The following is a 12,622-nucleotide window of genomic DNA, read 5'->3' on the forward strand; positions in this document are numbered from 1 at the left end:
AGGTGTCTATTACAATGTAGATAAAAGACAGAGCACCAAAAGATTTATAATGGGTCACATCCATTTTCCAAATTCATTGGGTCTTAAACAACGAGGGTTCTTCCCTAGAGAAAGTGTAGGAGTAGGGAAAGGAAGACAAACTGTACAGTTTTTTGCTATGCTCCTAGCTTCCCCTTTGGTTATCCCAAATTGCAAATGTAAAACTTGAGCAGCCTGATGATGTTTAAAATGAGATTCTTAGGCTGCCTGAAATAAAGTAGTACTGGCTAATATGCTTAGAAGGCAATCTGCCTTTGAAATTCCATTAAAAAAAATAGGACCTGGAAGTGCACTGTGACAATGGACATGCAAGATATAAATCTTACTTGGATGTTTTCTCACTTGCTCTTGAAGTTCCTTAAAGTACTGATATATATCTTGCCTTTAAAAATCCAACACCAATTAGGTAATAGTCGGTTTATCTTTATTGGAGACCTGAGTGTAAAATTTGAATTTCTGGCCAATAAAATTTGCCACTCTGGGATGGTTTCACGGCATACATTAATTTGCGTATTGGTATAAATGGTGTATATATTATCAGGTCTTATCCCTGATAATTGCACTGATTACTTAATGGCTTCTAATAAATTTCTAGCCACAAGTATTGGTAAGGAATAAGGCTTTGTTCTGGTTGTTCTGGGATGTTCACCCACTCTATCACACTTTCTCCTTAATGAAGAACTGCTGGTGGGGGGGGCTCTTTTGTAGCAAACCCAATATTTCCAAGGGCTTTCAAGTTGTTTTCCTGGAGGAGAAAGATCTCACATGTCATCTCATCCAACTTATTTCTGAAAAGAAAAACAAATAAACAATGACCAGACCATCATTTCTTGAATTTCCTTGGGAGCTGGACTTGGAAAACTTCTTGGATGCCAAAGTCATTACCTCAACATAACTTCAAGCCTCCAGGGTTATCTGCTTTTGTATGGATCTATACTATACCACTGGGTAGATGCAGCTCTAGAAGAGAAAGTGAGATTGGACACTCCTCAAAACTCACTTAAATGCAGCTCACTTGTATGACTTCCAGGATATTCATTGATTATGAAGGACAAACAACCAAAACCAAATACAAACAACAACATTTATCCCTATTGATGTGAGCACATTGTTCTGTCAATGCAATTTCTCTTGTTTCTCTCATCTACTTGATGTTGAAATCTTGTTAGAAAATCTGTTGATAGAAAGGAAATCATTTAGGGTACACAAAAGATCTAAATCAAGAATTTTTAACCTTTTGGTTTTCTGTGACACATTTTTCAGTCTGTTAAAGTCTATGGAAATCATCTCAGAGCAATTATCTAAATCAATAAAATTATAAAAAAAAAAGAAATTAAATTGAAACATAATAATTTTTACATTCTAATTCCTCTGGGCTCTGTTAAAAATACCTGATCTAAGAAGTACATCATGCCCATCTTGAAGCATTTCAAGTTTAATCATGCATTCTCTAGTTTTCTACCCCAAACTGATTCATCAAAATTCATCTTTTAGAAGTCTTTCAGTGCCAGAGTCTGTTGGCCTCCAGGTTACAAGGACCTAAGTTGCAAAGTGTTAACCTTCAAGGAACAATCTATCCTTTGACTCAGCAAGTGATAACATCATAATAAACACAACTGACTCAAGAAGCCTGAGTTCACACCTCAGCTTGACACCTCAGCAACTCTTCACTTGGGTGGGGCCTAAGATTTTCAGTCTTTCAGAATGAGATCAGGAAGGTGTCAACTCAAAGCACTATATATATAGCCTGGCTGCAAGTGCAGCTTCATTCTGCTTACAGCCAAAGCTGTGGCTTTAGGTCTCCAAAGGATCCCCTAGGCTCCTCAGCTGCTGCTTTCCCCAGCCTTGTCCCTCCAGTCAGGAAGGTCTCAACAAAAGGTACATATTTATTTTTCTTGGCTGCAGGTGCAACTCCATTCTGCTTGCCCAGCTGAGGTTGTAGCTTTAGCTGTCCACTGGTTACCACCGCCTCCTTTTTCCCTGCTGCTTTCCCCAACCTTCTAGATCCAGGTGCTCTCATCACTATCATGCCCTCTTCTCCCCTGAAAGTGGCTGTGGTGTGCTCTAGTAACCAGAACCGGAGCATGGAGGCTCACCATATCCTCAAAAAAAGAGGATTCCAAGTCAGATCTATTGAAGAAGGAAATTCTGTAAGTCTACCTGGACCCACAGCACACCAGCCTATTGTTTATGATTACAAAATGACCTATCATCAGATGTACAATGATCTTTTTAAGAAGGACCAAGAGCTCTATACCAAGAATGGGGCTTTGAACATGTTGAAAAGAAAGAAGAAAAACAAACGCCGGCCCGAGAGCTTCCAAAACTGCAGGGATGAGTTTGATGTCATCTTTACCTGTGAAGAGAGAGTCTATGACAAGGTACTAGAACATTTATTTTCCAGAGATCAAGAAAGTCTGAGGCCAGTGCATGTCATTAATGTGGAAATTAAGGACAATGAAGAAGCCAGTCTAGGAGCCTTTCTCATCTGTGAGCTCTATCAGTGTATACAGCAGATGGAAGACTTGGAAACTGAGATAGATGAACTGTTACTGAAATTAGAGGACACAAGTGATAGGACTTGGCTCCATACACTCTGTTTTTACTGATGCCCAAACTCGCTTTTTTCTTCAGATTTGAAAAAAGTCTAGGTCTACTCAAGAAACCAGGATACCAGCCAGAAACCAGCCATTCCATGGGATTTATGTGAACATTCAGGACAAAGAGTTAAAAGCCATTGTAGGAGCCTGTCAGTGTATACACTGACAGTGTATACTGTCAGTGTATACACAGAAGATGTGAAAACCAAGACACATGAAGTGTTACCAGAATTGGAGGAGGAAAGTAGGAACATTGTCCTCCACACAATCTGATTTTACTGAAGCTCAAATTGCTTTCCTTCTTACTTGAAAGAATCACATGTGTCAAATTTTTTGATGATTCTCTCCTTTTCCAGAAAAAGTTTCCAATATTCCTTTCGTTAGTACTTTTTATTCCCTTCATGTTGTTTGTTTTTATCATCTCACTTTTCTCTGCTATTGATTGTAATGTTTTTTTTTAACTTTTAATAAGTATTTATTTTCTATTTTACAAACTTATTTGTTTCCTTAGCTGTGTCTTTTCTTAAAAAAAAAAAAAAAAAAAAAAAAAAAAAGTAATTTCCTGGAGTGAGGAAAGTCTTATAAGAAATAATTACTAGGTGCAAACTTGGAATCTGAAAAAAAAAAAAAGAAACAAAACAAAACAAAACTATCGTACCATGCTGCCCTCTGCCATCAGCACATTTGGGTCAATTCTGGCTTTTTTTTTTTTTTTTTTCCTGAGGCACATGTTGTTAGTGATGGAACCCAACTGTTGTTTCTTGGGTCTTTTCCTTTGTTTCAAGGGTCTTCTGTCTCTCAAGTTGAATAGGCTCAGTGGCACGCATCTGATTCCTTCTCCATCTGTACAGATACAAGCAAACCCTTTCCTCCAAGCAGTTGACCTATTTGGCCCCTTCTATTCACCACTTTATGTATCTCTCCAGTTCACCTGCCAATTATCTAAAGATTGTTGAGCTGCTCCCACTGGACACTACCCATTCTGTGGGTTATATGACCTGTCTGCTAGAGACTGCATATTTAACAAAAAAAAAAAAAAAAAAAAAAATAAATAAATAAATAAATAAATAAATAAATAAATAAATAAATAAATAAATAAACAAACAAACAAACAAAAAAATAAATAAAAAATTAATCATGTATACAGCTAAATTTAAAAGTTCTCTAGGGTTATCTGTGGCTCCCCCTTTCTTTTGTAGTTTGTCTCTCTTTCTCCTCTTTACTATTGCCTGTCCTTGAAAATTTAAAATGTATGCCAGAAAATTTAAAATACTGGGCACAAAGATGATCAAAATGTTTATAAGTATATGCAGGTCCATTATCTGTTTTTCTTGTTTCTGGCACACCCATAATTGCAAAAGCTTGTATAATGAATTCCGTGATCACTCAGGCAGTCTCTTTGTCTGCTGGTATTGCAAAAGTAAATCCTGAAAAGGTGTCTATTACAATGTAGATAAAAGACAGAGCACCAAAAGATTTATAATGGGTCACATCCATTTGCCAAATTCATTGGGTCTTAAACAACGAGGGTTCTTCCCTAGAGAAAGTGTAGGAGTAGGGAAAGGAAGACAAACTGTACAGTTTTTTGCTATGCTCCTAGCTTCCCCTTTGGTTATCCCAAATTGCAAATGTAAAACTTGAGCAGCCTGATGATGTTTAAAATGAGATTCTTAGGCTGCCTGAAATAAAGTAGTACTGGCTAATATGCTTAGAAGGCAATCTGCCTTTGAAATTCCATTAAAAAAATAGGACCTGGAAGTGCACTGTGACAATGGACATGCAAGATATAAATCTTACTTGGATGTTTTCTCACTTGCTCTTGAAGTTCCTTAAAGTACTGATATATATCTTGCCTTTAAAAATCCAACACCAATTAGGTAATAGTCGGTTTATCTTTATTGGAGACCTGAGTGTAAAATTTGAAGTTCTGGCCAATAAAATTTGCCACTCTGGGATGGTTTCACGGCATACATTAATTTGTGTATTGGTATAAATGGTGTATATATTATCAGGTCTTATCCCTGATAATTGCACTGATTACTTAATGGCTTCTAATAAAATTCTAGCCACAAGTATTGGTAAGGAATAAGGCTTTGTTCTGGTTGTTCTGGGATGTTCACCCACTCTATCACACTTTCTCCTTAATGAAGAACTGCTGGTGGGGGGGGCTCTTTTGTAGCAAACCCAATATTTCCAAGGGCTTTCAAGTTGTTTTCCTGGAGGAGAAAGATCTCACATGTCATCTCATCCAACTTATTTCTGAAAAGAAAAACAAATAAACAATGACCAGACCATCATTTCTTGAATTTCCTTGGGAGCTGGACTTGGAAAACTTCTTGGATGCCAAAGTCATTACCTCAACATAACTTCAAGCCTCCAGGGTTATCTGCTTTTGTATGGATCTATACTATACCACTGGGTAGATGCAGCTCTAGAAGAGAAAGTGAGATTGGACACTCCTCAAAACTCACTTAAATGCAGCTCACTTGTATGACTTCCAGGATATTCATTGATTATGAAGGACAAACAACCAAAACCAAATACAAACAACAACATTTATCCCTATTGATGTGAGCACATTGTTCTGTCAATGCAATTTCTCTTGTTTCTCTCATCTACTTGATGTTGAAATCTTGTTAGAAAATCTGTTGATAGAAAGGAAATCATTTAGGGTACACAAAAGATCTAAATCAAGAATTTTTAACCTTTTGGTTTTCTGTGACACATTTTTCAGTCTGTTAAAGTCTATGGAAATCATCTCAGAGCAATTATCTAAATCAATAAAATTATAAAAAAAAAAGAAATTAAATTGAAACATAATAATTTTTACATTCTAATTCCTCTGGGCTCTGTTAAAAATACCTGATCTAAGAAGTACATCATGCCCATCTTGAAGCATTTCAAGTTTAATCATGCATTCTCTAGTTTTCTACCCCAAACTGATTCATCAAAATTCATCTTTTAGAAGTCTTTCAGTGCCAGAGTCTGTTGGCCTCCAGGTTACAAGGACCTAAGTTGCAAAGTGTTAACCTTCAAGGAACAATCTATCCTTTGACTCAGCAAGTGATAACATCATAATAAACACAACTGACTCAAGAAGCCTGAGTTCACACCTCAGCTTGACACCTCAGCAACTCTTCACTTGGGTGGGGCCTAAGATTTTCAGTCTTTCAGAATGAGATCAGGAAGGTGTCAACTCAAAGCACTATATATATAGCCTGGCTGCAAGTGCAGCTTCATTCTGCTTACAGCCAAAGCTGTGGCTTTAGGTCTCCAAAGGATCCCCTAGGCTCCTCAGCTGCTGCTTTCCCCAGCCTTGTCCCTCCAGTCAGGAAGGTCTCAACAAAAGGTACATATTTATTTTTCTTGGCTGCAGGTGCAACTCCATTCTGCTTGCCCAGCTGAGGTTGTAGCTTTAGCTGTCCACTGGTTACCACCGCCTCCTTTTTCCCTGCTGCTTTCCCCAACCTTCTAGATCCAGGTGCTCTCATCACTATCATGCCCTCTTCTCCCCTGAAAGTGGCTGTGGTGTGCTCTAGTAACCAGAACCGGAGCATGGAGGCTCACCATATCCTCAAAAAAAGAGGATTCCAAGTCAGATCTATTGAAGAAGGAAATTCTGTAAGTCTACCTGGACCCACAGCACACCAGCCTATTGTTTATGATTACAAAATGACCTATCATCAGATGTACAATGATCTTTTTAAGAAGGACCAAGAGCTCTATACCAAGAATGGGGCTTTGAACATGTTGAAAAGAAAGAAGAAAAACAAACGCCGGCCCGAGAGCTTCCAAAACTGCAGGGATGAGTTTGATGTCATCTTTACCTGTGAAGAGAGAGTCTATGACAAGGTACTAGAACATTTATTTTCCAGAGATCAAGAAAGTCTGAGGCCAGTGCATGTCATTAATGTGGAAATTAAGGACAATGAAGAAGCCAGTCTAGGAGCCTTTCTCATCTGTGAGCTCTATCAGTGTATACAGCAGATGGAAGACTTGGAAACTGAGATAGATGAACTGTTACTGAAATTAGAGGACACAAGTGATAGGACTTGGCTCCATACACTCTGTTTTTACTGATGCCCAAACTCGCTTTTTTCTTCAGATTTGAAAAAAGTCTAGGTCTACTCAAGAAACCAGGATACCAGCCAGAAACCAGCCATTCCATGGGATTTATGTGAACATTCAGGACAAAGAGTTAAAAGCCATTGTAGGAGCCTGTCAGTGTATACACTGACAGTGTATACTGTCAGTGTATACACAGAAGATGTGAAAACCAAGACACATGAAGTGTTACCAGAATTGGAGGAGGAAAGTAGGAACATTGTCCTCCACACAATCTGATTTTACTGAAGCTCAAATTGCTTTCCTTCTTACTTGAAAGAATCACATGTGTCAAATTTTTTGATGATTCTCTCCTTTTCCAGAAAAAGTTTCCAATATTCCTTTCGTTAGTACTTTTTATTCCCTTCATGTTGTTTGTTTTTATCATCTCACTTTTCTCTGCTATTGATTGTAATGTTTTTTTTTAACTTTTAATAAGTATTTATTTTCTATTTTACAAACTTATTTGTTTCCTTAGCTGTGTCTTTTCTTAAAAAAAAAAAAAAAAAAAAAAAAAAAAGTAATTTCCTGGAGTGAGGAAAGTCTTATAAGAAATAATTACTAGGTGCAAACTTGGAATCTGAAAAAAAAAAAAAGAAACAAAACAAAACAAAACTATCGTACCATGCTGCCCTCTGCCATCAGCACATTTGGGTCAATTCTGGCTTTTTTTTTTTTTTTTTTCCTGAGGCACATGTTGTTAGTGATGGAACCCAACTGTTGTTTCTTGGGTCTTTTCCTTTGTTTCAAGGGTCTTCTGTCTCTCAAGTTGAATAGGCTCAGTGGCACGCATCTGATTCCTTCTCCATCTGTACAGATACAAGCAAACCCTTTCCTCCAAGCAGTTGACCTATTTGGCCCCTTCTATTCACCACTTTATGTATCTCTCCAGTTCACCTGCCAATTATCTAAAGATTGTTGAGCTGCTCCCACTGGACACTACCCATTCTGTGGGTTATATGACCTGTCTGCTAGAGACTGCATATTTAACAAAATAAATAAATAAATAAATAAATAAATAAATAAATAAATAAATAAATAAATAAACAAACAAACAAACAAAAAAATAAATAAAAAATTAATCATGTATACAGCTAAATTTAAAAGTTCTCTAGGGTTATCTGTGGCTCCCCCTTTCTTTTGTAGTTTGTCTCTCTTTCTCCTCTTTACTATTGCCTGTCCTTGAAAATTTAAAATGTATGCCAGAAAATTTAAAATACTGGGCACAAAGATGATCAAAATGTTTATAAGTATATGCAGGTCCATTATCTGTTTTTCTTGTTTCTGGCACACCCATAATTGCAAAAGCTTGTATAATGAATTCCGTGATCACTCAGGCAGTCTCTTTGTCTGCTGGTATTGCAAAAGTAAATCCTGAAAAGGTGTCTATTACAATGTAGATAAAAGACAGAGCACCAAAAGATTTATAATGGGTCACATCCATTTGCCAAATTCATTGGGTCTTAAACAACGAGGGTTCTTCCCTAGAGAAAGTGTAGGAGTAGGGAAAGGAAGACAAACTGTACAGTTTTTTGCTATGCTCCTAGCTTCCCCTTTGGTTATCCCAAATTGCAAATGTAAAACTTGAGCAGCCTGATGATGTTTAAAATGAGATTCTTAGGCTGCCTGAAATAAAGTAGTACTGGCTAATATGCTTAGAAGGCAATCTGCCTTTGAAATTCCATTAAAAAAATAGGACCTGGAAGTGCACTGTGACAATGGACATGCAAGATATAAATCTTACTTGGATGTTTTCTCACTTGCTCTTGAAGTTCCTTAAAGTACTGATATATATCTTGCCTTTAAAAATCCAACACCAATTAGGTAATAGTCGGTTTATCTTTATTGGAGACCTGAGTGTAAAATTTGAAGTTCTGGCCAATAAAATTTGCCACTCTGGGATGGTTTCACGGCATACATTAATTTGCGTATTGGTATAAATGGTGTATATATTATCAGGTCTTATCCCTGATAATTGCACTGATTACTTAATGGCTTCTAATAAAATTCCAGCCACAAGTATTGGTAAGGAATAAGGCTTTGTTCTGGTTGTTCTGGGATGTTCACCCACTCTATCACACTTTCTCCTTAATGAAGAACTGCTGGTGGGGGGGGGCTCTTTTGTAGCAAACCCAATATTTCCAAGGGCTTTCAAGTTGTTTTCCTGGAGGAGAAAGATCTCACATGTCATCTCATCCAACTTATTTCTGAAAAGAAAAACAAATAAACAATGACCAGACCATCATTTCTTGAATTTCCTTGGGAGCTGGACTTGGAAAACTTCTTGGATGCCAAAGTCATTACCTCAACATAACTTCAAGCCTCCAGGGTTATCTGCTTTTGTATGGATCTATACTATACCACTGGGTAGATGCAGCTCTAGAAGAGAAAGTGAGATTGGACACTCCTCAAAACTCACTTAAATGCAGCTCACTTGTATGACTTCCAGGATATTCATTGATTATGAAGGACAAACAACCAAAACCAAATACAAACAACAACATTTATCCCTATTGATGTGAGCACATTGTTCTGTCAATGCAATTTCTCTTGTTTCTCTCATCTACTTGATGTTGAAATCTTGTTAGAAAATCTGTTGATAGAAAGGAAATCATTTAGGGTACACAAAAGATCTAAATCAAGAATTTTTAACCTTTTGGTTTTCTGTGACACATTTTTCAGTCTGTTAAAGTCTATGGAAATCATCTCAGAGCAATTATCTAAATCAATAAAATTATAAAAAAAAAAGAAATTAAATTGAAACATAATAATTTTTACATTCTAATTCCTCTGGGCTCTGTTAAAAATACCTGATCTAAGAAGTACATCATGCCCATCTTGAAGCATTTCAAGTTTAATCATGCATTCTCTAGTTTTCTACCCCAAACTGATTCATCAAAATTCATCTTTTAGAAGTCTTTCAGTGCCAGAGTCTGTTGGCCTCCAGGTTACAAGGACCTAAGTTGCAAAGTGTTAACCTTCAAGGAACAATCTATCCTTTGACTCAGCAAGTGATAACATCATAATAAACACAACTGACTCAAGAAGCCTGAGTTCACACCTCAGCTTGACACCTCAGCAACTCTTCACTTAGGTGGGGCCTAAGATTTTCAGTCTTTCAGAATGAGATCAGGAAGGTGTCAACTCAAAGCACTATATATATAGCCTGGCTGCAAGTGCAGCTTCATTCTGCTTACAGCCAAAGCTGTGGCTTTAGGTCTCCAAAGGATCCCCTAGGCTCCTCAGCTGCTGCTTTCCCCAGCCTTGTCCCTCCAGTCAGGAAGGTCTCAACAAAAGGTACATATTTATTTTTCTTGGCTGCAGGTGCAACTCCATTCTGCTTGCCCAGCTGAGGTTGTAGCTTTAGCTGTCCACTGGTTACCACCGCCTCCTTTTTCCCTGCTGCTTTCCCCAACCTTCTAGATCCAGGTGCTCTCATCACTATCATGCCCTCTTCTCCCCTGAAAGTGGCTGTGGTGTGCTCTAGTAACCAGAACCGGAGCATGGAGGCTCACCATATCCTCAAAAAAAGAGGATTCCAAGTCAGATCTATTGAAGAAGGAAATTCTGTAAGTCTACCTGGACCCACAGCACACCAGCCTATTGTTTATGATTACAAAATGACCTATCATCAGATGTACAATGATCTTTTTAAGAAGGACCAAGAGCTCTATACCAAGAATGGGGCTTTGAACATGTTGAAAAGAAAGAAGAAAAACAAACGCCGGCCCGAGAGCTTCCAAAACTGCAGGGATGAGTTTGATGTCATCTTTACCTGTGAAGAGAGAGTCTATGACAAGGTACTAGAACATTTATTTTCCAGAGATCAAGAAAGTCTGAGGCCAGTGCATGTCATTAATGTGGAAATTAAGGACAATGAAGAAGCCAGTCTAGGAGCCTTTCTCATCTGTGAGCTCTATCAGTGTATACAGCAGATGGAAGACTTGGAAACTGAGATAGATGAACTGTTACTGAAATTAGAGGACACAAGTGATAGGACTTGGCTCCATACACTCTGTTTTTACTGATGCCCAAACTCGCTTTTTTCTTCAGATTTGAAAAAAGTCTAGGTCTACTCAAGAAACCAGGATACCAGCCAGAAACCAGCCATTCCATGGGATTTATGTGAACATTCAGGACAAAGAGTTAAAAGCCATTGTAGGAGTATGTCAGTGTATACACTGACAGTGTATACTGTCAGTGTATACACAGAAGATGTGAAAACCAAGACACATGAAGTGTTACCAGAATTGGAGGAGGAAAGTAGGAACATTGTCCTCCACACAATCTGATTTTACTGAAGCTCAAATTGCTTTCCTTCTTACTTGAAAGAATCACATGTGTCAAATTTTTTGATGATTCTCTCCTTTTCCAGAAAAAGTTTCCAATATTCCTTTCGTTAGTACTTTTTATTCCCTTCATGTTGTTTGTTTTTATCATCTCACTTTTCTCTGCTATTGATTGTAATGTTTTTTTTTAACTTTTAATAAGTATTTATTTTCTATTTTACAAACTTATTTGTTTCCTTAGCTGTGTCTTTTCTTAAAAAAAAAAAAAAAAAAAAAAAAAAAAAAGTAATTTCCTGGAGTGAGGAAAGTCTTATAAGAAATAATTACTAGGTGCAAACTTGGAATCTGAAAAAAAAAAAAAGAAACAAAACAAAACAAAACTATCGTACCATGCTGCCCTCTGCCATCAGCACATTTGGGTCAATTCTGGCTTTTTTTTTTTTTTTTTTCCTGAGGCACATGTTGTTAGTGATGGAACCCAACTGTTGTTTCTTGGGTCTTTTCCTTTGTTTCAAGGGTCTTCTGTCTCTCAAGTTGAATAGGCTCAGTGGCACGCATCTGATTCCTTCTCCATCTGTACAGATACAAGCAAACCCTTTCCTCCAAGCAGTTGACCTATTTGGCCCCTTCTATTCACCACTTTATGTATCTCTCCAGTTCACCTGCCAATTATCTAAAGATTGTTGAGCTGCTCCCACTGGACACTACCCATTCTGTGGGTTATATGACCTGTCTGCTAGAGACTGCATATTTAACAAAATAAATAAATAAATAAATAAATAAATAAATAAATAAATAAATAAACAAACAAACAAACAAAAAAATAAATAAAAAATTAATCATGTATACAGCTAAATTTAAAAGTTCTCTAGGGTTATCTGTGGCTCCCCCTTTCTTTTGTAGTTTGTCTCTCTTTCTCCTCTTTACTATTGCCTGTACTTGAAAATTTAAAATGTATGCCAGAAAATTTAAAATACTGGGCACAAAGATGATCAAAATGTTTATAAGTATATGCAGGTCCATTATCTGTTTTTCTTGTTTCTGGCACACCCATAATTGCAAAAGCTTGTATAATGAATTCCGTGATCACTCAGGCAGTCTCTTTGTCTGCTGGTATTGCAAAAGTAAATCCTGAAAAGGTGTCTATTACAATGTAGATAAAAGACAGAGCACCAAAAGATTTATAATGGGTCACATCCATTTGCCAAATTCATTGGGTCTTAAACAACGAGGGTTCTTCCCTAGAGAAAGTGTAGGAGTAGGGAAAGGAAGACAAACTGTACAGTTTTTTGCTATGCTCCTAGCTTCCCCTTTGGTTATCCCAAATTGGAAATGTAAAACTTGAGCAGCCTGATGATGTTTAAAATGAGATTCTTAGGCTGCCTGAAATAAAGTAGTACTGGCTAATATGCTTAGAAGGCAATCTGCCTTTGAAATTCCATTAAAAAAATAGGACCTGGAAGTGCACTGTGACAATGGACATGCAAGATATAAATCTTACTTGGATGTTTTCTCACTTGCTCTTGAAGTTCCTTAAAGTACTGATATATATCTTGCCTTTAAAAATCCAACACCAATTAGGTAATAGTC

At 37.3% G+C, this 12,622-nt stretch overlaps 3 pseudogenes; all 3 read left to right on the plus strand.

Annotated features, from left to right (window-relative positions):
• Nucleotides 1–2,066: 2,066 nt before the first annotated feature.
• On the plus strand, nucleotides 2,067–2,648 carry LOC141553132 (RNA polymerase II subunit A C-terminal domain phosphatase SSU72 pseudogene; annotated as a pseudogene).
• Nucleotides 2,649–6,137: 3,489 nt separating this feature from the next.
• LOC141553133 (RNA polymerase II subunit A C-terminal domain phosphatase SSU72 pseudogene) lies at nucleotides 6,138–6,719 on the plus strand (annotated as a pseudogene).
• A 3,470-nt stretch (nucleotides 6,720–10,189) lies between these two features.
• On the plus strand, nucleotides 10,190–10,771 carry LOC141553134 (RNA polymerase II subunit A C-terminal domain phosphatase SSU72 pseudogene; annotated as a pseudogene).
• Nucleotides 10,772–12,622: the final 1,851 nt, after the last annotated feature.

Source organism: Sminthopsis crassicaudata, chromosome 2, assembly GCF_048593235.1.
Source record: "Sminthopsis crassicaudata isolate SCR6 chromosome 2, ASM4859323v1, whole genome shotgun sequence".
NCBI classification, from domain to species: Eukaryota; Metazoa; Chordata; class Mammalia; order Dasyuromorphia; family Dasyuridae; genus Sminthopsis; species Sminthopsis crassicaudata.